Consider the following 26,058-nt stretch of genomic DNA (forward strand, 5'->3'; position numbering starts at 1 on the left):
TTCTTCTTTTTTTTTTCGTCTAATGCATACCCCATCAGTGCAGCAATGCTTATTCAATACCGCCAGCAGATGGAGACACTGGGGGATAATTTTCTAAGGATTTATACTGATTTTTCCTGTCTGAATTTGTCGCACAGAAAGTTGCAGGCCAAATATGTGTGACATTTCTGCGACTTTAGCTTCTAGAGCATTTTTACAACATTATACATAGGTGCTGAATACATAAAAAGCGACTGTTCAGCGACAGACAAGTCGCATCGGCTGAAAGTAGGCCAGAATGTCAGTCCATGTTGGAGCAGGTTTAGATACAGTCTAAAGCATAGATCTCAAAGTCTGTGCACAGAATTTAGCAAGGGCCTCGCACCTTCTGATGCATCAGGTAGGTGCACAATAGCATAGCCTAACCCTCTGTACTTTGGTCTATATTGATGCGGGACATAGACAGCCAGCTGATGACCAATCCATTAGTGCAATGGATGGCTGGAAGCATTTGTCTTTGCCTTTGCAATACCACAGAAGCAATGCATGGTCAATGTACAGCAATGACACACCTGTGTGAACAGCCAGGAGACCCCCCCCCCCCCCATGTTATGTTACATAGTTACATAGTTAGTACGGTCGAAAAAAGACATATGTCCATCAAGTTCAACCAGGGAATTAAGGGGTAGGGGTGTGGCGCGATATTGGGGAAGGGATGAGATTTTATATTTCTTCATAAGCATTAATCTTATTTTGTCAATTAGGAACATTCAGCACCCACCCGCTATCAAGGCAGCTGCCTATCATGTCATGCCCTACCTGCACAGGTGTGCTGGCTACTCAAATGATCCAATTAAGGAGGCCATTTAGTCAGCAGCAGCAGAAGTCCTGTGCCTGGACGCTCCAACAGGGGCCAGACACAAGCAGAAGCAGAAGCAGCAGAAGCAGCAGCAGCACCACCTTTTGTTTTTTGGCTGCAGCAGCAGCAAGGCCCACAGGGCGGGCTAGCTGGCTAGCCAGCAAGCAGGTAGCAATGAAAGTAGGAATCTTTCTTTTTAACCCTGTAAGGGGGTGGTGCACTGTACCCGAAGATACTGCCATATCGGGTCAATGCATAGGGCGACGGAAGCAAGCTTCGAAATCGGCCCCCGTTCTCAAAAATCCATTTAATATATGGTCCCCAGATAGGGGACGTATCAGATATTAAACTGATAAGAACAGATTTTTTTTTTTTTTTTATCTAAAGCCGAGGAACGTGCTTTCGATTCACCCAAAGTGCAAGAAAAAGTGCAAACGTGTTACACTAAAAAAACGTGCACAAAGGATGCGGTCTATCGCAAGCCCTTCTCCGATAGGAGAGAGGCCCCCCAACAAACCTTACCCTTCGCCTCCGGACCAAAAGGTACCTGCGAGGTTCCAGGTTCGATGTCCCTTTTCGCCGAAGCTACTAGGGGACCACAATTGCTCCCGGCATCCCCCTTGGCGTTGGCCAAGGTATCTGCCCGCAGAGCCGATTACGGTAGGTACCCTGCCAAAGCAGGAGTACCCGGGGTGTTTGCAGGGAGGTGCGGAACCTAATGGCCACACACACCTCCCCTAGACCGCCAGGAGGGACACCCAGAAGGGCTACCGCATCCTGACAAATCCTGTGAACACACAACACTCAAAAAGTGACACAGTGAGACAAAAAAGAAATAAATAAGTGAATGTGTGCAGATATACTGCCCGGACATCCGGCCGGATCTATAAAAATTTCTCTGATCCTAGCCAGAAGGCCGGGAATCAAGAGGTGAGTGCCACAAGGTGAAGAGATTATGGTGCCCGTGCTTCAACTCAGTGAGTCTATTCTCCCAGTGAGTTTCGGCACCTCGGGGTCACCACTCCCCGAGGCACAAAAGTACCTCGGCTCTAGACCCTCTCAGCCTCATGGCGAGACCCGGAGGGAACAGGTCACATCGGGGCAGCCGTCGAGCTGATTCCTCAGAACCAGCCCCGGAAAGCCCTGGTACACCTGCATCCTCCATGCAGCACCCATCCCCACCAGCATGAAAACTGATAAGAACAGATACTACACTTGATCTTAGCCAAAAGGCCGAGAAGCGATAACCGTGAAAGGGGCGGGCCCAACAAGGTCCCCTTCATGGGCACTATCACTGCTTGCTGTCAGGGAGGCTGCCAGACAATTTTCCATGCACACTCTGGGCTGGGGGGCAGTCAACCACCAGTACACACAGCAGAACCTAAACCCATACCATTATTGCTAAGCAGCAAGACAGGGGCCCATTGCACTCCCACGGGGCCTTTTTAAATGCAATCCATAACCCGGATTTGCCAGGAACCCTTCTTACTCCTCCTACTTGCATGTGACACTGGGCTTAGGATCTGCATAGGAAACACACACACAAGCACACACCTACCTTTGTTGCCTGCAGATGCCTCCTTGGCTGTCCCCAAACGGTATCAAACCAACACCCACGGGAAGCTGTAAGCATAGAGGACATGCCTGCACCCCATTGGACTTACCTGTGTGGGTTAAATCCGGGTTATTTGACAACCTATGGCGGTGATGGTTCTGCTCAGGCAGAGCAGTGCTGATGCTCCTCATAAAGCTGTCGCTGCTGTGAAGGTTCTAGGTGACATCACAAATCCCTATGGTTACATACACAACAAAGCTGGGTTGTTGTTGTTTACACTCTGCAAGGCCTGTGGAAGTGAGTGACATCATAGCACTGTAGTTCTGAGGGTTCAAGATGGATGCAACAATCTCCTGTTGCTTCTATGAAGGCCGTAATAGACGACATCACCAAACAGCTCCATAGTCACATACACAGCAAAGGAGAGATGTTGTTTACACCTAGTGATGTCAGTGGTATTGAGTGACATCACAGCACAGTGCTAAGGCTCCTGGGCCTGGACACAGCAGCGGCTGCAATATCTCAACGGAGAATACGTTTATATCTATGTGTGTGTGTGCGCATATATATATATATATATATATATATATATATATATATATATATATTTCTCCGCCGAAATCACTTTTAAACCCATTTCCACCTTTTTTTCCCTTCTCTTCCTCTTACTTTTTTTTCACGTTTTTTTACGTTTTTCTCCTTTTCGCCTCTTTTCTGGGCGTATTATTCTTCTTTTTCTTCTTTTTTTTCGTCTAATGCATACCCCATCAGTGCAGCAATGCTTATTCAATACCGCCAGCAGATGGAGACACTGGGGGATAATTTTCTAAGGATTTATACTGATTTTTCCTGTCTGAATTTGTCGCACAGAAAGTTGCAGGCCAAATATGTGTGACATTTCTGCGACTTTAGCTTCTAGAGCATTTTTACAACATTATACATAGGTGCTGAATACATAAAAAGCGACTGTTCAGCGACAGACAAGTCGCATCGGCTGAAAGTAGGCCAGAATGTCAGTCCATGTTGGAGCAGGTTTAGATACAGTCTAAAGCATAGATCTCAAAGTCTGTGCACAGAATTTAGCAAGGGCCTCGCACCTTCTGATGCATCAGGTAGGTGCACAATAGCATAGCCTAACCCTCTGTACTTTGGTCTATATTGATGCGGGACATAGACAGCCAGCTGATGACCAATCCATTAGTGCAATGGATGGCTGGAAGCATTTGTCTTTGCCTTTGCAATACCACAGAAGCAATGCATGGTCAATGTACAGCAATGACACACCTGTGTGAACAGCCAGGAGACCCCCCCCCCCCCATGTTATGTTACATAGTTACATAGTTAGTACGGTCGAAAAAAGACATATGTCCATCAAGTTCAACCAGGGAATTAAGGGGTAGGGGTGTGGCGCGATATTGGGGAAGGGATGAGATTTTATATTTCTTCATAAGCATTAATCTTATTTTGTCAATTAGGAACATTCAGCACCCACCCGCTATCAAGGCAGCTGCCTATCATGTCATGCCCTACCTGCACAGGTGTGCTGGCTACTCAAATGATCCAATTAAGGAGGCCATTTAGTCAGCAGCAGCAGAAGTCCTGTGCCTGGACGCTCCAACAGGGGCCAGACACAAGCAGAAGCAGAAGCAGCAGAAGCAGCAGCAGCACCACCACCTTTTGTTTTTTGGCTGCAGCAGCAGCAAGGCCCACAGGGCTGGCTAGCTGGCTAGCCAGCAAGCAGGTAGCAATGAAAGTAGGAATCTTTCTTTTTAACCCTGTAAGGGGGTGGTGCACTGTACCCGAAGATACTGCCATATCGGGTCAATGCATAGGGCGACGGAAGCAAGCTTCGAAATCGGCCCCCGTTCTCAAAAATCCATTTAATATATGGTCCCCAGATAGGGGACGTATCAGATATTAAACTGATAAGAACAGATGCTACACTTGATCTTAGCCAAAAGGCCGAGAAGCGATAACCGTGAAAGGGGCGGGCCCAACAAGGTCCCCTTCATGGGCACTATCACTGCTTGCTGTCAGGGAGGCTGCCAGACAATTTTCCATGCACACTCTGGGCTGGGGGGCAGTCAACCACCAGTACACACAGCAGAACCTAAACCCATACCATTATTGCTAAGCAGCAAGACAGGGGCCCATTGCACTCCCACGGGGCCTTTTTAAATGCAATCCATAACCCGGATTTGCCAGGAACCCTTCTTACTCCTCCTACTTGCATGTGACACTGGGCTTAGGATCTGCATAGGAAACACACACACAAGCACACACCTACCTTTGTTGCCTGCAGATGCCTCCTTGGCTGTCCCCAAACGGTATCAAACCAACACCCACGGGAAGCTGTAAGCATAGAGGACATGCCTGCACCCCATTGGACTTACCTGTGTGGGTTAAATCCGGGTTATTTGACAACCTATGGCGGTGATGGTTCTGCTCAGGCAGAGCAGTGCTGATGCTCCTCATAAAGCTGTCGCTGCTGTGAAGGTTCTAGGTGACATCACAAATCCCTATGGTTACATACACAACAAAGCTGGGTTGTTGTTGTTTACACTCTGCAAGGCCTGTGGAAGTGAGTGACATCATAGCACTGTAGTTCTGAGGGTTCAAGATGGATGCAACAATCTCCTGTTGCTTCTATGAAGGCCGTAATAGACGACATCACCAAACAGCTCCATAGTCACATACACAGCAAAGGAGAGATGTTGTTTACACCTAGTGATGTCAGTGGTATTGAGTGACATCACAGCACAGTGCTAAGGCTCCTGGGCCTGGACACAGCAGCGGCTGCAATATCTCAACGGAGAATACGTTTATATCTATGTGTGTGTGTGCGCATATATATATATATATATATATATATATATATATATATATATATATATTTCTCCGCCGAAATCACTTTTAAACCCATTTCCACCTTTTTTTCCCTTCTCTTCCTCTTACTTTTTTTTCACGTTTTTTTACGTTTTTCTCCTTTTCGCCTCTTTTCTGGGCGTATTATTCTTCTTTTTCTTCTTTTTTTTCGTCTAATGCATACCCCATCAGTGCAGCAATGCTTATTCAATACCGCCAGCAGATGGAGACACTGGGGGATAATTTTCTAAGGATTTATACTGATTTTTCCTGTCTGAATTTGTCGCACAGAAAGTTGCAGGCCAAATATGTGTGACATTTCTGCGACTTTAGCTTCTAGAGCATTTTTACAACATTATACATAGGTGCTGAATACATAAAAAGCGACTGTTCAGCGACAGACAAGTCGCATCGGCTGAAAGTAGGCCAGAATGTCAGTCCATGTTGGAGCAGGTTTAGATACAGTCTAAAGCATAGATCTCAAAGTCTGTGCACAGAATTTAGCAAGGGCCTCGCACCTTCTGATGCATCAGGTAGGTGCACAATAGCATAGCCTAACCCTCTGTACTTTGGTCTATATTGATGCGGGACATAGACAGCCAGCTGATGACCAATCCATTAGTGCAATGGATGGCTGGAAGCATTTGTCTTTGCCTTTGCAATACCACAGAAGCAATGCATGGTCAATGTACAGCAATGACACACCTGTGTGAACAGCCAGGAGACCCCCCCCCCCCCATGTTATGTTACATAGTTACATAGTTAGTACGGTCGAAAAAAGACATATGTCCATCAAGTTCAACCAGGGAATTAAGGGGTAGGGGTGTGGCGCGATATTGGGGAAGGGATGAGATTTTATATTTCTTCATAAGCATTAATCTTATTTTGTCAATTAGGAACATTCAGCACCCACCCGCTATCAAGGCAGCTGCCTATCATGTCATGCCCTACCTGCACAGGTGTGCTGGCTACTCAAATGATCCAATTAAGGAGGCCATTTAGTCAGCAGCAGCAGAAGTCCTGTGCCTGGACGCTCCAACAGGGGCCAGACACAAGCAGAAGCAGAAGCAGCAGAAGCAGCACCACCTTTTGTTTTTTGGCTGCAGCAGCAGCAAGGCCCACAGGGCTGGCTAGCTGGCTAGCCAGCAAGCAGGTAGCAATGAAAGTAGGAATCTTTCTTTTTAACCCTGTAAGGGGGTGGTGCACTGTACCCGAAGATACTGCCATATCGGGTCAATGCATAGGGCGACGGAAGCAAGCTTCGAAATCGGCCCCCGTTCTCAAAAATCCATTTAATATATGGTCCCCAGATAGGGGACGTATCAGATATTAAACTGATAAGAACAGATACTACACTTGATCTTAGCCAAAAGGCCGAGAAGCGATAACCGTGAAAGGGGCGGGCCCAACAAGGTCCCCTTCATGGGCACTATCACTGCTTGCTGTCAGGGAGGCTGCCAGACAATTTTCCATGCACACTCTGGGCTGGGGGGCAGTCAACCACCAGTACACACAGCAGAACCTAAACCCATACCATTATTGCTAAGCAGCAAGACAGGGGCCCATTGCACTCCCACGGGGCCTTTTTAAATGCAATCCATAACCCGGATTTGCCAGGAACCCTTCTTACTCCTCCTACTTGCATGTGACACTGGGCTTAGGATCTGCATAGGAAACACACACACAAGCACACACCTACCTTTGTTGCCTGCAGATGCCTCCTTGGCTGTCCCCAAACGGTATCAAACCAACACCCACGGGAAGCTGTAAGCATAGAGGACATGCCTGCACCCCATTGGACTTACCTGTGTGGGTTAAATCCGGGTTATTTGACAACCTATGGCGGTGATGGTTCTGCTCAGGCAGAGCAGTGCTGATGCTCCTCATAAAGCTGTCACTGCTGTGAAGGTTCTAGGTGACATCACAAATCCCTATGGTTACATACACAACAAAGCTGGGTTGTTGTTGTTTACACTCTGCAAGGCCTGTGGAAGTGAGTGACATCATAGCACTGTAGTTCTGAGGGTTCAAGATGGATGCAACAATCTCCTGTTGCTTCTATGAAGGCCGTAATAGACGACATCACCAAACAGCTCCATAGTCACATACACAGCAAAGGAGAGATGTTGTTTACACCTAGTGATGTCAGTGGTATTGAGTGACATCACAGCACAGTGCTAAGGCTCCTGGGCCTGGACACAGCAGCGGCTGCAATATCTCAACGGAGAATACGTTTATATCTATGTGTGTGTGTGCGCATATATATATATATATATATATATATATATATATATATATATATATTTCTCCGCCGAAATCACTTTTAAACCCATTTCCACCTTTTTTTCCCTTCTCTTCCTCTTACTTTTTTTTCACGTTTTTTTTACGTTTTTCTCCTTTTCGCCTCTTTTCTGGGCGTATTATTCTTCTTTTTCTTCTTTTTTTTCGTCTAATGCATACCCCATCAGTGCAGCAATGCTTATTCAATACCGCCAGCAGATGGAGACACTGGGGGATAATTTTCTAAGGATTTATACTGATTTTTCCTGTCTGAATTTGTCGCACAGAAAGTTGCAGGCCAAATATGTGTGACATTTCTGCGACTTTAGCTTCTAGAGCATTTTTACAACATTATACATAGGTGCTGAATACATAAAAAGCGACTGTTCAGCGACAGACAAGTCGCATCGGCTGAAAGTAGGCCAGAATGTCAGTCCATGTTGGAGCAGGTTTAGATACAGTCTAAAGCATAGATCTCAAAGTCTGTGCACAGAATTTAGCAAGGGCCTCGCACCTTCTGATGCATCAGGTAGGTGCACAATAGCATAGCCTAACCCTCTGTACTTTGGTCTATATTGATGCGGGACATAGACAGCCAGCTGATGACCAATCCATTAGTGCAATGGATGGCTGGAAGCATTTGTCTTTGCCTTTGCAATACCACAGAAGCAATGCATGGTCAATGTACAGCAATGACACACCTGTGTGAACAGCCAGGAGACCCCCCCCATGTTATGTTACATAGTTACATAGTTAGTACGGTCGAAAAAAGACATATGTCCATCAAGTTCAACCAGGGAATTAAGGGGTAGGGGTGTGGCGCGATATTGGGGAAGGGATGAGATTTTATATTTCTTCATAAGCATTAATCTTATTTTGTCAATTAGGAACATTCAGCACCCACCCGCTATCAAGGCAGCTGCCTATCATGTCATGCCCTACCTGCACAGGTGTGCTGGCTACTCAAATGATCCAATTAAGGAGGCCATTTAGTCAGCAGCAGCAGAAGTCCTGTGCCTGGACGCTCCAACAGGGGCCAGACACAAGCAGAAGCAGAAGCAGCAGAAGCAGCAGCAGCACCACCTTTTGTTTTTTGGCTGCAGCAGCAGCAAGGCCCACAGGGCTGGCTAGCTGGCTAGCCAGCAAGCAGGTAGCAATGAAAGTAGGAATCTTTCTTTTTAACCCTGTAAGGGGGTGGTGCACTGTACCCGAAGATACTGCCATATCGGGTCAATGCATAGGGCGACGGAAGCAAGCTTCGAAATCGGCCCCCGTTCTCAAAAATCCATTTAATATATGGTCCCCAGATAGGGGACGTATCAGATATTAAACTGATAAGAACAGATGCTACACTTGATCTTAGCCAAAAGGCCGAGAAGCGATAACCGTGAAAGGGGCGGGCCCAACAAGGTCCCCTTCATGGGCACTATCACTGCTTGCTGTCAGGGAGGCTGCCAGACAATTTTCCATGCACACTCTGGGCTGGGGGGCAGTCAACCACCAGTACACACAGCAGAACCTAAACCCATACCATTATTGCTAAGCAGCAAGACAGGGGCCCATTGCACTCCCACGGGGCCTTTTTAAATGCAATCCATAACCCGGATTTGCCAGGAACCCTTCTTACTCCTCCTACTTGCATGTGACACTGGGCTTAGGATCTGCATAGGAAACACACACACAAGCACACACCTACCTTTGTTGCCTGCAGATGCCTCCTTGGCTGTCCCCAAACGGTATCAAACCAACACCCACGGGAAGCTGTAAGCATAGAGGACATGCCTGCACCCCATTGGACTTACCTGTGTGGGTTAAATCCGGGTTATTTGACAACCTATGGCGGTGATGGTTCTGCTCAGGCAGAGCAGTGCTGATGCTCCTCATAAAGCTGTCGCTGCTGTGAAGGTTCTAGGTGACATCACAAATCCCTATGGTTACATACACAACAAAGCTGGGTTGTTGTTGTTTACACTCTGCAAGGCCTGTGGAAGTGAGTGACATCATAGCACTGTAGTTCTGAGGGTTCAAGATGGATGCAACAATCTCCTGTTGCTTCTATGAAGGCCGTAATAGACGACATCACCAAACAGCTCCATAGTCACATACACAGCAAAGGAGAGATGTTGTTTACACCTAGTGATGTCAGTGGTATTGAGTGACATCACAGCACAGTGCTAAGGCTCCTGGGCCTGGACACAGCAGCGGCTGCAATATCTCAACGGAGAATACGTTTATATCTATGTGTGTGTGTGCGCATATATATATATATATATATATATATATATATATATATATATTTCTCCGCCGAAATCACTTTTAAACCCATTTCCACCTTTTTTTCCCTTCTCTTCCTCTTACTTTTTTTTCACGTTTTTTTACGTTTTTCTCCTTTTCGCCTCTTTTCTGGGCGTATTATTCTTCTTTTTCTTCTTTTTTTTCGTCTAATGCATACCCCATCAGTGCAGCAATGCTTATTCAATACCGCCAGCAGATGGAGACACTGGGGGATAATTTTCTAAGGATTTATACTGATTTTTCCTGTCTGAATTTGTCGCACAGAAAGTTGCAGGCCAAATATGTGTGACATTTCTGCGACTTTAGCTTCTAGAGCATTTTTACAACATTATACATAGGTGCTGAATACATAAAAAGCGACTGTTCAGCGACAGACAAGTCGCATCGGCTGAAAGTAGGCCAGAATGTCAGTCCATGTTGGAGCAGGTTTAGATACAGTCTAAAGCATAGATCTCAAAGTCTGTGCACAGAATTTAGCAAGGGCCTCGCACCTTCTGATGCATCAGGTAGGTGCACAATAGCATAGCCTAACCCTCTGTACTTTGGTCTATATTGATGCGGGACATAGACAGCCAGCTGATGACCAATCCATTAGTGCAATGGATGGCTGGAAGCATTTGTCTTTGCCTTTGCAATACCACAGAAGCAATGCATGGTCAATGTACAGCAATGACACACCTGTGTGAACAGCCAGGAGACCCCCCCCCCCATGTTATGTTACATAGTTACATAGTTAGTACGGTCGAAAAAAGACATATGTCCATCAAGTTCAACCAGGGAATTAAGGGGTAGGGGTGTGGCGCGATATTGGGGAAGGGATGAGATTTTATATTTCTTCATAAGCATTAATCTTATTTTGTCAATTAGGAACATTCAGCACCCACCCGCTATCAAGGCAGCTGCCTATCATGTCATGCCCTACCTGCACAGGTGTGCTGGCTACTCAAATGATCCAATTAAGGAGGCCATTTAGTCAGCAGCAGCAGAAGTCCTGTGCCTGGACGCTCCAACAGGGGCCAGACACAAGCAGAAGCAGAAGCAGCAGAAGCAGCACCACCTTTTGTTTTTTGGCTGCAGCAGCAGCAAGGCCCACAGGGCTGGCTAGCTGGCTAGCCAGCAAGCAGGTAGCAATGAAAGTAGGAATCTTTCTTTTTAACCCTGTAAGGGGGTGGTGCACTGTACCCGAAGATACTGCCATATCGGGTCAATGCATAGGGCGACGGAAGCAAGCTTCGAAATCGGCCCCCGTTCTCAAAAATCCATTTAATATATGGTCCCCAGATAGGGGACGTATCAGATATTAAACTGATAAGAACAGATACTACACTTGATCTTAGCCAAAAGGCCGAGAAGCGATAACCGTGAAAGGGGCGGGCCCAACAAGGTCCCCTTCATGGGCACTATCACTGCTTGCTGTCAGGGAGGCTGCCAGACAATTTTCCATGCACACTCTGGGCTGGGGGGCAGTCAACCACCAGTACACACAGCAGAACCTAAACCCATACCATTATTGCTAAGCAGCAAGACAGGGGCCCATTGCACTCCCACGGGGCCTTTTTAAATGCAATCCATAACCCGGATTTGCCAGGAACCCTTCTTACTCCTCCTACTTGCATGTGACACTGGGCTTAGGATCTGCATAGGAAACACACACACAAGCACACACCTACCTTTGTTGCCTGCAGATGCCTCCTTGGCTGTCCCCAAACGGTATCAAACCAACACCCACGGGAAGCTGTAAGCATAGAGGACATGCCTGCACCCCATTGGACTTACCTGTGTGGGTTAAATCCGGGTTATTTGACAACCTATGGCGGTGATGGTTCTGCTCAGGCAGAGCAGTGCTGATGCTCCTCATAAAGCTGTCGCTGCTGTGAAGGTTCTAGGTGACATCACAAATCCCTATGGTTACATACACAACAAAGCTGGGTTGTTGTTGTTTACACTCTGCAAGGCCTGTGGAAGTGAGTGACATCATAGCACTGTAGTTCTGAGGGTTCAAGATGGATGCAACAATCTCCTGTTGCTTCTATGAAGGCCGTAATAGACGACATCACCAAACAGCTCCATAGTCACATACACAGCAAAGGAGAGATGTTGTTTACACCTAGCGATGTCAGTGGTATTGAGTGACATCACAGCACAGTGCTAAGGCTCCTGGGCCTGGACACAGCAGCGGCTGCAATATCTCAACGGAGAATACGTTTATATCTATGTGTGTGTGTGCGCATATATATATATATATATATATATATATATATATATATATATTTCTCCGCCGAAATCACTTTTAAACCCATTTCCACCTTTTTTTCCCTTCTCTTCCTCTTACTTTTTTTTCACGTTTTTTTACGTTTTTCTCCTTTTCGCCTCTTTTCTGGGCGTATTATTCTTCTTTTTCTTCTTTTTTTTCGTCTAATGCATACCCCATCAGTGCAGCAATGCTTATTCAATACCGCCAGCAGATGGAGACACTGGGGGATAATTTTCTAAGGATGTATACTGATTTTTCCTGTCTGAATTTGTCGCACAGAAAGTTGCAGGCCAAATATGTGTGACATTTCTGCGACTTTAGCTTCTAGAGCATTTTTACAACATTATACATAGGTGCTGAATACATAAAAAGCGACTGTTCAGCGACAGACAAGTCGCATCGGCTGAAAGTAGGCCAGAATGTCAGTCCATGTTGGAGCAGGTTTAGATACAGTCTAAAGCATAGATCTCAAAGTCTGTGCACAGAATTTAGCAAGGGCCTCGCACCTTCTGATGCATCAGGTAGGTGCACAATAGCATAGCCTAACCCTCTGTACTTTGGTCTATATTGATGCGGGACATAGACAGCCAGCTGATGACCAATCCATTAGTGCAATGGATGGCTGGAAGCATTTGTCTTTGCCTTTGCAATACCACAGAAGCAATGCATGGTCAATGTACAGCAATGACACACCTGTGTGAACAGCCAGGAGACCCCCCCCCCCCCCATGTTATGTTACATAGTTACATAGTTAGTACGGTCGAAAAAAGACATATGTCCATCAAGTTCAACCAGGGAATTAAGGGGTAGGGGTGTGGCGCGATATTGGGGAAGGGATGAGATTTTATATTTCTTCATAAGCATTAATCTTATTTTGTCAATTAGGAACATTCAGCACCCACCCGCTATCAAGGCAGCTGCCTATCATGTCATGCCCTACCTGCACAGGTGTGCTGGCTACTCAAATGATCCAATTAAGGAGGCCATTTAGTCAGCAGCAGCAGAAGTCCTGTGCCTGGACGCTCCAACAGGGGCCAGACACAAGCAGAAGCAGAAGCAGCAGAAGCAGCAGCAGCACCACCTTTTGTTTTTTGGCTGCAGCAGCAGCAAGGCCCACAGGGCTGGCTAGCTGGCTAGCCAGCAAGCAGGTAGCAATGAAAGTAGGAATCTTTCTTTTTAACCCTGTAAGGGGGTGGTGCACTGTACCCGAAGATACTGCCATATCGGGTCAATGCATAGGGCGACGGAAGCAAGCTTCGAAATCGGCCCCCGTTCTCAAAAATCCATTTAATATATGGTCCCCAGATAGGGGACGTATCAGATATTAAACTGATAAGAACAGATACTACACTTGATCTTAGCCAAAAGGCCGAGAAGCGATAACCGTGAAAGGGGCGGGCCCAACAAGGTCCCCTTCATGGGCACTATCACTGCTTGCTGTCAGGGAGGCTGCCAGACAATTTTCCATGCACACTCTGGGCTGGGGGGCAGTCAACCACCAGTACACACAGCAGAACCTAAACCCATACCATTATTGCTAAGCAGCAAGACAGGGGCCCATTGCACTCCCACGGGGCCTTTTTAAATGCAATCCATAACCCGGATTTGCCAGGAACCCTTCTTACTCCTCCTACTTGCATGTGACACTGGGCTTAGGATCTGCATAGGAAACACACACACAAGCACACACCTACCTTTGTTGCCTGCAGATGCCTCCTTGGCTGTCCCCAAACGGTATCAAACCAACACCCACGGGAAGCTGTAAGCATAGAGGACATGCCTGCACCCCATTGGACTTACCTGTGTGGGTTAAATCCGGGTTATTTGACAACCTATGGCGGTGATGGTTCTGCTCAGGCAGAGCAGTGCTGATGCTCCTCATAAAGCTGTCGCTGCTGTGAAGGTTCTAGGTGACATCACAAATCCCTATGGTTACATACACAACAAAGCTGGGTTGTTGTTGTTTACACTCTGCAAGGCCTGTGGAAGTGAGTGACATCATAGCACTGTAGTTCTGAGGGTTCAAGATGGATGCAACAATCTCCTGTTGCTTCTATGAAGGCCGTAATAGACGACATCACCAAACAGCTCCATAGTCACATACACAGCAAAGGAGAGATGTTGTTTACACCTAGTGATGTCAGTGGTATTGAGTGACATCACAGCACAGTGCTAAGGCTCCTGGGCCTGGACACAGCAGCGGCTGCAATATCTCAACGGAGAATACGTTTATATCTATGTGTGTGTGTGCGCATATATATATATATATATATATATATATATATATATATATATTTCTCCGCCGAAATCACTTTTAAACCCATTTCCACCTTTTTTTCCCTTCTCTTCCTCTTACTTTTTTTTCACGTTTTTTTACGTTTTTCTCCTTTTCGCCTCTTTTCTGGGCGTATTATTCTTCTTTTTCTTCTTTTTTTTCGTCTAATGCATACCCCATCAGTGCAGCAATGCTTATTCAATACCGCCAGCAGATGGAGACACTGGGGGATAATTTTCTAAGGATTTATACTGATTTTTCCTGTCTGAATTTGTCGCACAGAAAGTTGCAGGCCAAATATGTGTGACATTTCTGCGACTTTAGCTTCTAGAGCATTTTTACAACATTATACATAGGTGCTGAATACATAAAAAGCGACTGTTCAGCGACAGACAAGTCGCATCGGCTGAAAGTAGGCCAGAATGTCAGTCCATGTTGGAGCAGGTTTAGATACAGTCTAAAGCATAGATCTCAAAGTCTGTGCACAGAATTTAGCAAGGGCCTCGCACCTTCTGATGCATCAGGTAGGTGCACAATAGCATAGCCTAACCCTCTGTACTTTGGTCTATATTGATGCGGGACATAGACAGCCAGCTGATGACCAATCCATTAGTGCAATGGATGGCTGGAAGCATTTGTCTTTGCCTTTGCAATACCACAGAAGCAATGCATGGTCAATGTACAGCAATGACACACCTGTGTGAACAGCCAGGAGACCCCCCCCCCCCCCCATGTTATGTTACATAGTTACATAGTTAGTACGGTCGAAAAAAGACATATGTCCATCAAGTTCAACCAGGGAATTAAGGGGTAGGGGTGTGGCGCGATATTGGGGAAGGGATGAGATTTTATATTTCTTCATAAGCATTAATCTTATTTTGTCAATTAGGAACATTCAGCACCCACCCGCTATCAAGGCAGCTGCCTATCATGTCATGCCCTACCTGCACAGGTGTGCTGGCTACTCAAGTGATCCAATTAAGGAGGCCATTTAGTCAGCAGCAGCAGAAGTCCTGTGCCTGGACGCTCCAACAGGGGCCAGACACAAGCAGAAGCAGAAGCAGCAGAAGCAGCAGCAGCACCACCTTTTGTTTTTTGGCTGCAGCAGCAGCAAGGCCCACAGGGCTGGCTAGCTGGCTAGCCAGCAAGCAGGTAGCAATAAAAGTAGGAATCTTTCTTTTTAACCCTGTAAGGGGGTGGTGCACTGTACCTGAAGATACTGCCATATCGGGTCAATGCATAGGGCGACGGAAGCAAGCTTCGAAATCGGCCCCCGTTCTCAAAAATCCATTTAATATATGGTCCCCAGATAGGGGACGTATCAGATATTAAACTGATAAGAACAGATACTACACTTGATCTTAGCCAAAAGGCCGAGAAGCGATAACCGTGAAAGGGGCGGGCCCAACAAGGTCCCCTTCATGGGCACTATCACTGCTTGCTGTCAGGGAGGCTGCCAGACAATTTTCCATGCACACTCTGGGCTGGGGGGCAGTCAACCACCAGTACACACAGCAGAACCTAAACCCATACCATTATTGCTAAGCAGCAAGACAGGGGCCCATTGCACTCCCACGGGGCCTTTTTAAATGCAATCCATAACCCGGATTTGCCAGGAACCCTTCTTACTCCTCCTACTTGCATGTGACACTGGGCTTAGGATCTGCATAGGAAACACACACACAAGCACACACCTACCTTTGTTGCCTGCAGATGCCTCCTTGGCTGTCCCCAAACGGTATCAAACCAACACCCACGGGAAGCTGTAAGCATAGAGGACATGCCTGCACCCCATTGGACTTACCTGTGTGGGTTAAATCCGGGTTATTTGACAACCTATGGCGGTGATGGTTCTGCTCAGGCAGAGCAGTGCTGATGCTCCTCATAAAGCTGTCGCTGCTGTGAAGGTTCTAGGTGACATCACAAATCCCTATGGTTACATACACAACAAAGCTGGGTTGTTGTTGTTTACACTCTGCAAGGCCTGTGGAAGTGAGTGACATCATAGCACTGTAGTTCTGAGGGTTCAAGATGGATGCAACAATCTCCTGTTGCTTCTATGAAGGCCGTAATAGACGACATCACCAAACAGCTCCATAGTCACATACACAGCAAAGGAGAGATGTTGTTTACACCTAGTGATGTCAGTGGTATTGAGTGACATCACAGCACAGTGCTAAGGCTCCTGGGCCTGGACACAGCAGCGGCTGCAATATCTCAACGGAGAATACGTTTATATCTATGTGTGTGTGTGCGCATATATATATATATATATATATATATATATATATATATATATATTTCTCCGCCGAAATCACTTTTAAACCCATTTCCACCTTTTTTTCCCTTCTCTTCCTCTTACTTTTTTTTCACGTTTTTTTACGTTTTTCTCCTTTTCGCCTCTTTTCTGGGCGTATTATTCTTCTTTTTCTTCTTTTTTTTCGTCTAATGCATACCCCATCAGTGCAGCAATGCTTATTCAATACCGCCAGCAGATGGAGACACTGGGGGATAATTTTCTAAGGATTTATACTGATTTTTCCTGTCTGAATTTGTCGCACAGAAAGTTGCAGGCCAAATATGTGTGACATTTCTGCGACTTTAGCTTCTAGAGCATTTTTACAACATTATACATAGGTGCTGAATACATAAAAAGCGACTGTTCAGCGACAGACAAGTCGCATCGGCTGAAAGTAGGCCAGAATGTCAGTCCATGTTGGAGCAGGTTTAGATACAGTCTAAAGCATAGATCTCAAAGTCTGTGCACAGAATTTAGCAAGGGCCTCGCACCTTCTGATGCATCAGGTAGGTGCACAATAGCATAGCCTAACCCTCTGTACTTTGGTCTATATTGATGCGGGACATAGACAGCCAGCTGATGACCAATCCATTAGTGCAATGGATGGCTGGAAGCATTTGTCTTTGCCTTTGCAATACCACAGAAGCAATGCATGGTCAATGTACAGCAATGACACACCTGTGTGAACAGCCAGGAGACCCCCCCCCCCCCCCATGTTATGTTACATAGTTACATAGTTAGTACGGTCGAAAAAAGACATATGTCCATCAAGTTCAACCAGGGAATTAAGGGGTAGGGGTGTGGCGCGATATTGGGGAAGGGATGAGATTTTATATTTCTTCATAAGCATTAATCTTATTTTGTCAATTAGGAACATTCAGCACCCACCCGCTATCAAGGCAGCTGCCTATCATGTCATGCCCTACCTGCACAGGTGTGCTGGCTACTCAAGTGATCCAATTAAGGAGGCCATTTAGTCAGCAGCAGCAGAAGTCCTGTGCCTGGACGCTCCAACAGGGGCCAGACACAAGCAGAAGCAGAAGCAGCAGAAGCAGCAGCAGCACCACCTTTTGTTTTTTGGCTGCAGCAGCAGCAAGGCCCACAGGGCTGGCTAGCTGGCTAGCCAGCAAGCAGGTAGCAATAAAAGTAGGAATCTTTCTTTTTAACCCTGTAAGGGGGTGGTGCACTGTACCTGAAGATACTGCCATATCGGGTCAATGCATAGGGCGACGGAAGCAAGCTTCGAAATCGGCCCCCGTTCTCAAAAATCCATTTAATATATGGTCCCCAGATAGGGGACGTATCAGATATTAAACTGATAAGAACAGATACTACACTTGATCTTAGCCAAAAGGCCGAGAAGCGATAACCGTGAAAGGGGCGGGCCCAACAAGGTCCCCTTCATGGGCACTATCACTGCTTGCTGTCAGGGAGGCTGCCAGACAATTTTCCATGCACACTCTGGGCTGGGGGGCAGTCAACCACCGGTACACACAGCAGAACCTAAACCCATACCATTATTGCTAAGCAGCAAGACAGGGGCCCATTGCACTCCCACGGGGCCTTTTTAAATGCAATCCATAACCCGGATTTGCCAGGAACCCTTCTTACTCCTCCTACTTGCATGTGACACTGGGCTTAGGATCTGCATAGGAAACACACACACAAGCACACACCTACCTTTGTTGCCTGCAGATGCCTCCTTGGCTGTCCCCAAACGGTATCAAACCAACACCCACGGGAAGCTGTAAGCATAGAGGACATGCCTGCACCCCATTGGACTTACCTGTGTGGGTTAAATCCGGGTTATTTGACAACCTATGGCGGTGATGGTTCTGCTCAGGCAGAGCAGTGCTGATGCTCCTCATAAAGCTGTCGCTGCTGTGAAGGTTCTAGGTGACATCACAAATCCCTATGGTTACATACACAACAAAGCTGGGTTGTTGTTGTTTACACTCTGCAAGGCCTGTGGAAGTGAGTGACATCATAGCACTGTAGTTCTGAGGGTTCAAGATGGATGCAACAATCTCCTGTTGCTTCTATGAAGGCCGTAATAGACGACATCACCAAACAGCTCCATAGTCACATACACAGCAAAGGAGAGATGTTGTTTACACCTAGTGATGTCAGTGGTATTGAGTGACATCACAGCACAGTGCTAAGGCTCCTGGGCCTGGACACAGCAGCGGCTGCAATATCTCAACGGAGAATACGTTTATATCTATGTGTGTGTGTGCGCATATATATATATATATATATATATATATATATATATATATATATTTCTCCGCCGAAATCACTTTTAAACCCATTTCCACCTTTTTTTCCCTTCTCTTCCTCTTACTTTTTTTTCACGTTTTTTTACGTTTTTCTCCTTTTCGCCTCTTTTCTGGGCTTATTATTCTTCTTTTTCTTCTTTTTTTTTCGTCTAATGCATACCCCATCAGTGCAGCAATGCTTATTCAATACCGCCAGCAGATGGAGACACTGGGGGATAATTTTCTAAGGATTTATACTGATTTTTCCTGTCTGAATTTGTCGCACAGAAAGTTGCAGGCCAAATATGTGTGACATTTCTGCGACTTTAGCTTCTAGAGCATTTTTACAACATTATACATAGGTGCTGAATACATAAAAAGCGACTGTTCAGCGACAGACAAGTCGCATCGGCTGAAAGTAGGCCAGAATGTCAGTCCATGTTGGAGCAGGTTTAGATACAGTCTAAAGCATAGATCTCAAAGTCTGTGCACAGAATTTAGCAAGGGCCTCGCACCTTCTGATGCATCAGGTAGGTGCACAATAGCATAGCCTAACCCTCTGTACTTTGGTCTATATTGATGCGGGACATAGACAGCCAGCTGATGACCAATCCATTAGTGCAATGGATGGCTGGAAGCATTTGTCTTTGCCTTTGCAATACCACAGAAGCAATGCATGGTCAATGTACAGCAATGACACACCTGTGTGAACAGCCAGGAGACCCCCCCCCCCCCCCCCCATGTTATGTTACATAGTTACATAGTTAGTACGGTCGAAAAAAGACATATGTCCATCAAGTTCAACCAGGGAATTAAGGGGTAGGGGTGTGGCGCGATATTGGGGAAGGGATGAGATTTTATATTTCTTCATAAGCATTAATTTATTTTGTCAATTAGGAACATTCAGCACCCACCCGCTATCAAGGCAGCTGCCTATCATGTCATGCCCTACCTGCACAGGTGTGCTGGCTACTCAAATGATCCAATTAAGGAGGCCATTTAGTCAGCAGCAGCAGAAGTCCTGTGCCTGGACGCTCCAACAGGGGCCAGACACAAGCAGAAGCAGAAGCAGCAGAAGCAGCAGCAGCACCATCTTTTGTTTTTTGGCTGCAGCAGCAGCAAGGCCCACAGGGCTGGCTAGCTGGCTAGCCAGCAAGCAGGTAGCAATGAAAGTAGGAATCTTTCTTTTTAACCCTGTAAGGGGGTGGTGCACTGTACCCGAAGATACTGCCATATCGGGTCAATGCATAGGGCGACGGAAGCAAGCTTCGAAATCGGCCCCCGTTCTCAAAAATCCATTTAATATATGGTCCCCAGATAGGGGACGTATCAGATATTAAACTGATAAGAACAGATACTACACTTGATCTTAGCCAAAAGGCCGAGAAGCGATAACCGTGAAAGGGGCGGGCCCAACAAGGTCCCCTTCATGGGCACTATCACTGCTTGCTGTCAGGGAGGCTGCCAGACAATTTTCCATGCACACTCTGGGCTGGGGGGCAGTCAACCACCAGTACACACAGCAGAACCTAAACCCATACCATTATTGCTAAGCAGCAAGACAGGGGCCCATTGCACTCCCACGGGGCCTTTTTAAATGCAATCCATAACCCGGATTTGCCAGGAACCCTTCTTACTCCTCCTACTTGCATGTGACACTGGGCTTAGGATCTGCATAGGAAACACACACACAAGCACACACCTACCTTTGTTGCCTGCAGATGCCTCCTTGGCTGTCCCCAAACGGTATCAAACCAACACCCACGGGAAGCTGTAAGCATAGAGGACATGCCTGCACCCCATTGGACTTACCTGTGTGGGTTAAATCCGGGTTATTTGACAACCTATGGCGGTGATGGTTCTGCTCAGGCAGAGCAGTGCTGATGCTCCTCATAAAGCTGTCGCTGCTGTGAAGGTTCTAGGTGACATCACAAATCCCTATGGTTACATACACAACAAAGCTGGGTTGTTGTTGTTTACACTCTGCAAGGCCTGTGGAAGTGAGTGACATCATAGCACTGTAGTTCTGAGGGTTCAAGATGGATGCAACAATCTCCTGTTGCTTCTATGAAGGCCGTAATAGACGACATCACCAAACAGCTCCATAGTCACATACACAGCAAAGGAGAGATGTTGTTTACACCTAGTGATGTCAGTGGTATTGAGTGACATCACAGCACAGTGCTAAGGCTCCTGGGCCTGGACACAGCAGCGGCTGCAATATCTCAACGGAGAATACGTTTATATCTATGTGTGTGTGTGCGCATATATATATATATATATATATATATATATATATATATATATATATTTCTCCGCCGAAATCACTTTTAAACCCATTTCCACCTTTTTTTCCCTTCTCTTCCTCTTACTTTTTTTTCACGTTTTTTTACGTTTTTCTCCTTTTCGCCTCTTTTCTGGGCGTATTATTCTTCTTTTTCTTCTTTTTTTTCGTCTAATGCATACCCCATCAGTGCAGCAATGCTTATTCAATACCGCCAGCAGATGGAGACACTGGGGGATAATTTTCTAAGGATTTATACTGATTTTTCCTGTCTGAATTTGTCGCACAGAAAGTTGCAGGCCAAATATGTGTGACATTTCTGCGACTTTAGCTTCTAGAGCATTTTTACAACATTATACATAGGTGTTGAATACATAAAAAGCGACTGTTCAGCGACAGACAAGTCGCATCGGCTGAAAGTAGGCCAGAATGTCAGTCCATGTTGGAGCAGGTTTAGATACAGTCTAAAGCATAGATCTCAAAGTCTGTGCACAGAATTTAGCAAGGGCCTCGCACCTTCTGATGCATCAGGTAGGTGCACAATAGCATAGCCTAACCCTCTGTACTTTGGTCTATATTGATGCGGGACATAGACAGCCAGCTGATGACCAATCCATTAGTGCAATGGATGGCTGGAAGCATTTGTCTTTGCCTTTGCAATACCACAGAAGCAATGCATGGTCAATGTACAGCAATGACACACCTGTGTGAACAGCCAGGAGACCCCCCCCATGTTATGTTACATAGTTACATAGTTAGTACGGTCGAAAAAAGACATATGTCCATCAAGTTCAACCAGGGAATTAAGGGGTAGGGGTGTGGCGCGATATTGGGGAAGGGATGAGATTTTATATTTCTTCATAAGCATTAATCTTATTTTGTCAATTAGGAACATTCAGCACCCACCCGCTATCAAGGCAGCTGCCTATCATGTCATGCCCTACCTGCACAGGTGTGCTGGCTACTCAAATGATCCAATTAAGGAGGCCATTTAGTCAGCAGCAGCAGAAGTCCTGTGCCTGGACGCTCCAACAGGGGCCAGACACAAGCAGAAGCAGAAGCAGCAGAAGCAGCAGCAGCACCACCTTTTGTTTTTTGGCTGCAGCAGCAGCAAGGCCCACAGGGCTGGCTAGCTGGCTAGCCAGCAAGCAGGTAGCAATGAAAGTAGGAATCTTTCTTTTTAACCCTGTAAGGGGGTGGTGCACTGTACCCGAAGATACTGCCATATCGGGTCAATGCATAGGGCGACGGAAGCAAGCTTCGAAATCGGCCCCCGTTCTCAAAAATCCATTTAATATATGGTCCCCAGATAGGGGACGTATCAGATATTAAACTGATAAGAACAGATACTACACTTGATCTTAGCCAAAAGGCCGAGAAGCGATAACCGTGAAAGGGGCGGGCCCAACAAGGTCCCCTTCATGGGCACTATCACTGCTTGCTGTCAGGGAGGCTGCCAGACAATTTTCCATGCACACTCTGGGCTGGGGGGCAGTCAACCACCAGTACACACAGCAGAACCTAAACCCATACCATTATTGCTAAGCAGCAAGACAGGGGCCCATTGCACTCCCACGGGGCCTTTTTAAATGCAATCCATAACCCGGATTTGCCAGGAACCCTTCTTACTCCTCCTACTTGCATGTGACACTGGGCTTAGGATCTGCATAGGAAACACACACACAAGCACACACCTACCTTTGTTGCCTGCAGATGCCTCCTTGGCTGTCCCCAAACGGTATCAAACCAACACCCACGGGAAGCTGTAAGCATAGAGGACATGCCTGCACCCCATTGGACTTACCTGTGTGGGTTAAATCCGGGTTATTTGACAACCTATGGCGGTGATGGTTCTGCTCAGGCAGAGCAGTGCTGATGCTCCTCATAAAGCTGTCGCTGCTGTGAAGGTTCTAGGTGACATCACAAATCCCTATGGTTACATACACAACAAAGCTGGGTTGTTGTTGTTTACACTCTGCAAGGCCTGTGGAAGTGAGTGACATCATAGCACTGTAGTTCTGAGGGTTCAAGATGGATGCAACAATCTCCTGTTGCTTCTATGAAGGCCGTAATAGACGACATCACCAAACAGCTCCATAGTCACATACACAGCAAAGGAGAGATGTTGTTTACACCTAGTGATGTCAGTGGTATTAAGTGACATCACAGCACAGTGCTAAGGCTCCTGGGCCTGGACACAGCAGCGGCTGCAATATCTCAACGGAGAATACGTTTATATCTATGTGTGTGTGTGCGCATATATATATATATATATATATATATATATATATATATATATATATTTCTCCGCCGAAATCACTTTTAAACCCATTTCCACCTTTTTTTCCCTTCTCTTCCTCTTACTTTTTTTTCACGTTTTTTTACGTTTTTCTCCTTTTCGCCTCTTTTCTGGGCGTATTATTCTTCTTTTTCTTCTTTTTTTTCGTCTAATGCATACCCCATCAGTGCAGCAATGCTTATTCAATACCGCCAGCAGATGGAGACACTGGGGGATAATTTTCTAAGGATTTATACTGATTTTTCCTGTCTGAATTTGTCGCACAGAAAGTTGCAGGCCAAATATGTGTGACATTTCTGCGACTTTAGCTTCTAGAGCATTTTTACAACATTATACATAGGTGCTGAATACATAAAAAGCGACTGTTCAGCGACAGACAAGTCGCATCGGCTGAAAGTAGGCCAGAATGTCAGTCCATGTTGGAGCAGGTTTAGATACAGTCTAAAGCATAGATCTCAAAGTCTGTGCACAGAATTTAGCAAGGGCCTCGCACCTTCTGATGCATCAGGTAGGTGCACAATAGCATAGCCTAACCCTCTGTACTTTGGTCTATATTGATGCGGGACATAGACAGCCAGCTGATGACCAATCCATTAGTGCAATGGATGGCTGGAAGCATTTGTCTTTGCCTTTGCAATACCACAGAAGCAATGCATGGTCAATGTACAGCAATGACACACCTGTGTGAACAGCCAGGAGACCCCCCCCATGTTATGTTACATAGTTACATAGTTAGTACGGTCGAAAAAAGACATATGTCCATCAAGTTCAACCAGGGAATTAAGGGGTAGGGGTGTGGCGCGATATTGGGGAAGGGATGAGATTTTATATTTCTTCATAAGCATTAATCTTATTTTGTCAATTAGGAACATTCAGCACCCACCCGCTATCAAGGCAGCTGCCTATCATGTCATGCCCTACCTGCACAGGTGTGCTGGCTACTCAAATGATCCAATTAAGGAGGCCATTTAGTCAGCAGCAGCAGAAGTCCTGTGCCTGGACGCTCCAACAGGGGCCAGACACAAGCAGAAGCAGAAGCAGCAGAAGCAGCAGCAGCACCACCTTTTGTTTTTTGGCTGCAGCAGCAGCAAGGCCCACAGGGCTGGCTAGCTGGCTAGCCAGCAAGCAGGTAGCAATGAAAGTAGGAATCTTTCTTTTTAACCCTGTAAGGGGGTGGTGCACTGTACCCGAAGATACTGCCATATCGGGTCAATGCATAGGGCGACGGAAGCAAGCTTCGAAATCGGCCCCCGTTCTCAAAAATCCATTTAATATATGGTCCCCAGATAGGGGACGTATCAGATATTAAACTGATAAGAACAGATACTACACTTGATCTTAGCCAAAAGGCCGAGAAGCGATAACCGTGAAAGGGGCGGGCCCAACAAGGTCCCCTTCATGGGCACTATCACTGCTTGCTGTCAGGGAGGCTGCCAGACAATTTTCCATGCACACTCTGGGCTGGGGGGCAGTCAACCACCAGTACACACAGCAGAACCTAAACCCATACCATTATTGCTAAGCAGCAAGACAGGGGCCCATTGCACTCCCACGGGGCCTTTTTAAATGCAATCCATAACCCGGATTTGCCAGGAACCCTTCTTACTCCTCCTACTTGCATGTGACACTGGGCTTAGGATCTGCATAGGAAACACACACACAAGCACACACCTACCTTTGTTGCCTGCAGATGCCTCCTTGGCTGTCCCCAAACGGTATCAAACCAACACCCACGGGAAGCTGTAAGCATAGAGGACATGCCTGCACCCCATTGGACTTACCTGTGTGGGTTAAATCCGGGTTATTTGACAACCTATGGCGGTGATGGTTCTGCTCAGGCAGAGCAGTGCTGATGCTCCTCATAAAGCTGTCGCTGCTGTGAAGGTTCTAGGTGACATCACAAATCCCTATGGTTACATACACAACAAAGCTGGGTTGTTGTTGTTTACACTCTGCAAGGCCTGTGGAAGTGAGTGACATCATAGCACTGTAGTTCTGAGGGTTCAAGATGGATGCAACAATCTCCTGTTGCTTCTATGAAGGCCGTAATAGACGACATCACCAAACAGCTCCATAGTCACATACACAGCAAAGGAGAGATGTTGTTTACACCTAGTGATGTCAGTGGTATTGAGTGACATCACAGCACAGTGCTAAGGCTCCTGGGCCTGGACACAGCAGCGGCTGCAATATCTCAACGGAGAATACGTTTATATCTATGTGTGTGTGTGCGCATATATATATATATATATATATATATATATATATATATATATATATATTTCTCCGCCGAAATCACTTTTAAACCCATTTCCACCTTTTTTTCCCTTCTCTTCCTCTTACTTTTTTTTCACGTTTTTTTACGTTTTTCTCCTTTTCGCCTCTTTTCTGGGCGTATTATTCTTCTTTTTCTTCTTTTTTTTCGTCTAATGCATACCCCATCAGTGCAGCAATGCTTATTCAATACCGCCAGCAGATGGAGACACTGGGGGATAATTTTCTAAGGATTTATACTGATTTTTCCTGTCTGAATTTGTCGCACAGAAAGTTGCAGGC

At 46.3% G+C, this 26,058-nt stretch overlaps 11 non-coding genes and 1 pseudogene across 11 annotated transcripts; all 12 read right to left on the minus strand.

Moving 5' to 3' along the window:
• Positions 1-1,048: 1,048 nt before the first annotated feature.
• LOC130316434 (U2 spliceosomal RNA) lies at positions 1,049-1,230 on the minus strand. Its single transcript, XR_008863765.1, has one exon. It is a non-coding gene; the product is annotated as a U2 spliceosomal RNA (small nuclear RNA).
• A 693-nt stretch (positions 1,231-1,923) lies between these two features.
• Positions 1,924-2,083, minus strand: LOC130316446 (U2 spliceosomal RNA; annotated as a pseudogene).
• Positions 2,084-4,176: 2,093 nt separating this feature from the next.
• On the minus strand, positions 4,177-4,367 carry LOC130316418 (U2 spliceosomal RNA). Its single transcript, XR_008863753.1, has one exon. It is a non-coding gene; the product is annotated as a U2 spliceosomal RNA (small nuclear RNA).
• A 2,086-nt stretch (positions 4,368-6,453) lies between these two features.
• LOC130316367 (U2 spliceosomal RNA) lies at positions 6,454-6,644 on the minus strand. Its single transcript, XR_008863706.1, has one exon. It is a non-coding gene; the product is annotated as a U2 spliceosomal RNA (small nuclear RNA).
• A 2,086-nt stretch (positions 6,645-8,730) lies between these two features.
• LOC130316419 (U2 spliceosomal RNA) lies at positions 8,731-8,921 on the minus strand. The gene has a single exon (XR_008863754.1). It is a non-coding gene; the product is annotated as a U2 spliceosomal RNA (small nuclear RNA).
• Positions 8,922-10,999: 2,078 nt separating this feature from the next.
• LOC130316368 (U2 spliceosomal RNA) lies at positions 11,000-11,190 on the minus strand. The gene has a single exon (XR_008863707.1). It is a non-coding gene; the product is annotated as a U2 spliceosomal RNA (small nuclear RNA).
• Positions 11,191-13,277: 2,087 nt separating this feature from the next.
• On the minus strand, positions 13,278-13,468 carry LOC130316369 (U2 spliceosomal RNA). Its single transcript, XR_008863708.1, has one exon. It is a non-coding gene; the product is annotated as a U2 spliceosomal RNA (small nuclear RNA).
• Positions 13,469-15,556: 2,088 nt separating this feature from the next.
• On the minus strand, positions 15,557-15,747 carry LOC130316416 (U2 spliceosomal RNA). The gene has a single exon (XR_008863751.1). It is a non-coding gene; the product is annotated as a U2 spliceosomal RNA (small nuclear RNA).
• Positions 15,748-17,837: 2,090 nt separating this feature from the next.
• Positions 17,838-18,028, minus strand: LOC130316417 (U2 spliceosomal RNA). Its single transcript, XR_008863752.1, has one exon. It is a non-coding gene; the product is annotated as a U2 spliceosomal RNA (small nuclear RNA).
• Positions 18,029-20,121: 2,093 nt separating this feature from the next.
• LOC130316370 (U2 spliceosomal RNA) lies at positions 20,122-20,312 on the minus strand. The gene has a single exon (XR_008863709.1). It is a non-coding gene; the product is annotated as a U2 spliceosomal RNA (small nuclear RNA).
• A 2,085-nt stretch (positions 20,313-22,397) lies between these two features.
• LOC130316371 (U2 spliceosomal RNA) lies at positions 22,398-22,588 on the minus strand. The gene has a single exon (XR_008863710.1). It is a non-coding gene; the product is annotated as a U2 spliceosomal RNA (small nuclear RNA).
• Positions 22,589-24,673: 2,085 nt separating this feature from the next.
• LOC130316372 (U2 spliceosomal RNA) lies at positions 24,674-24,864 on the minus strand. The gene has a single exon (XR_008863711.1). It is a non-coding gene; the product is annotated as a U2 spliceosomal RNA (small nuclear RNA).
• Between the last annotated feature and the right edge of the window lie 1,194 nt (positions 24,865-26,058).

Source organism: Hyla sarda, unplaced genomic scaffold (genome assembly GCF_029499605.1).
Source record: "Hyla sarda isolate aHylSar1 unplaced genomic scaffold, aHylSar1.hap1 scaffold_193, whole genome shotgun sequence".
Lineage (NCBI taxonomy): Eukaryota > Metazoa > Chordata > Amphibia > Anura > Hylidae > Hyla > Hyla sarda.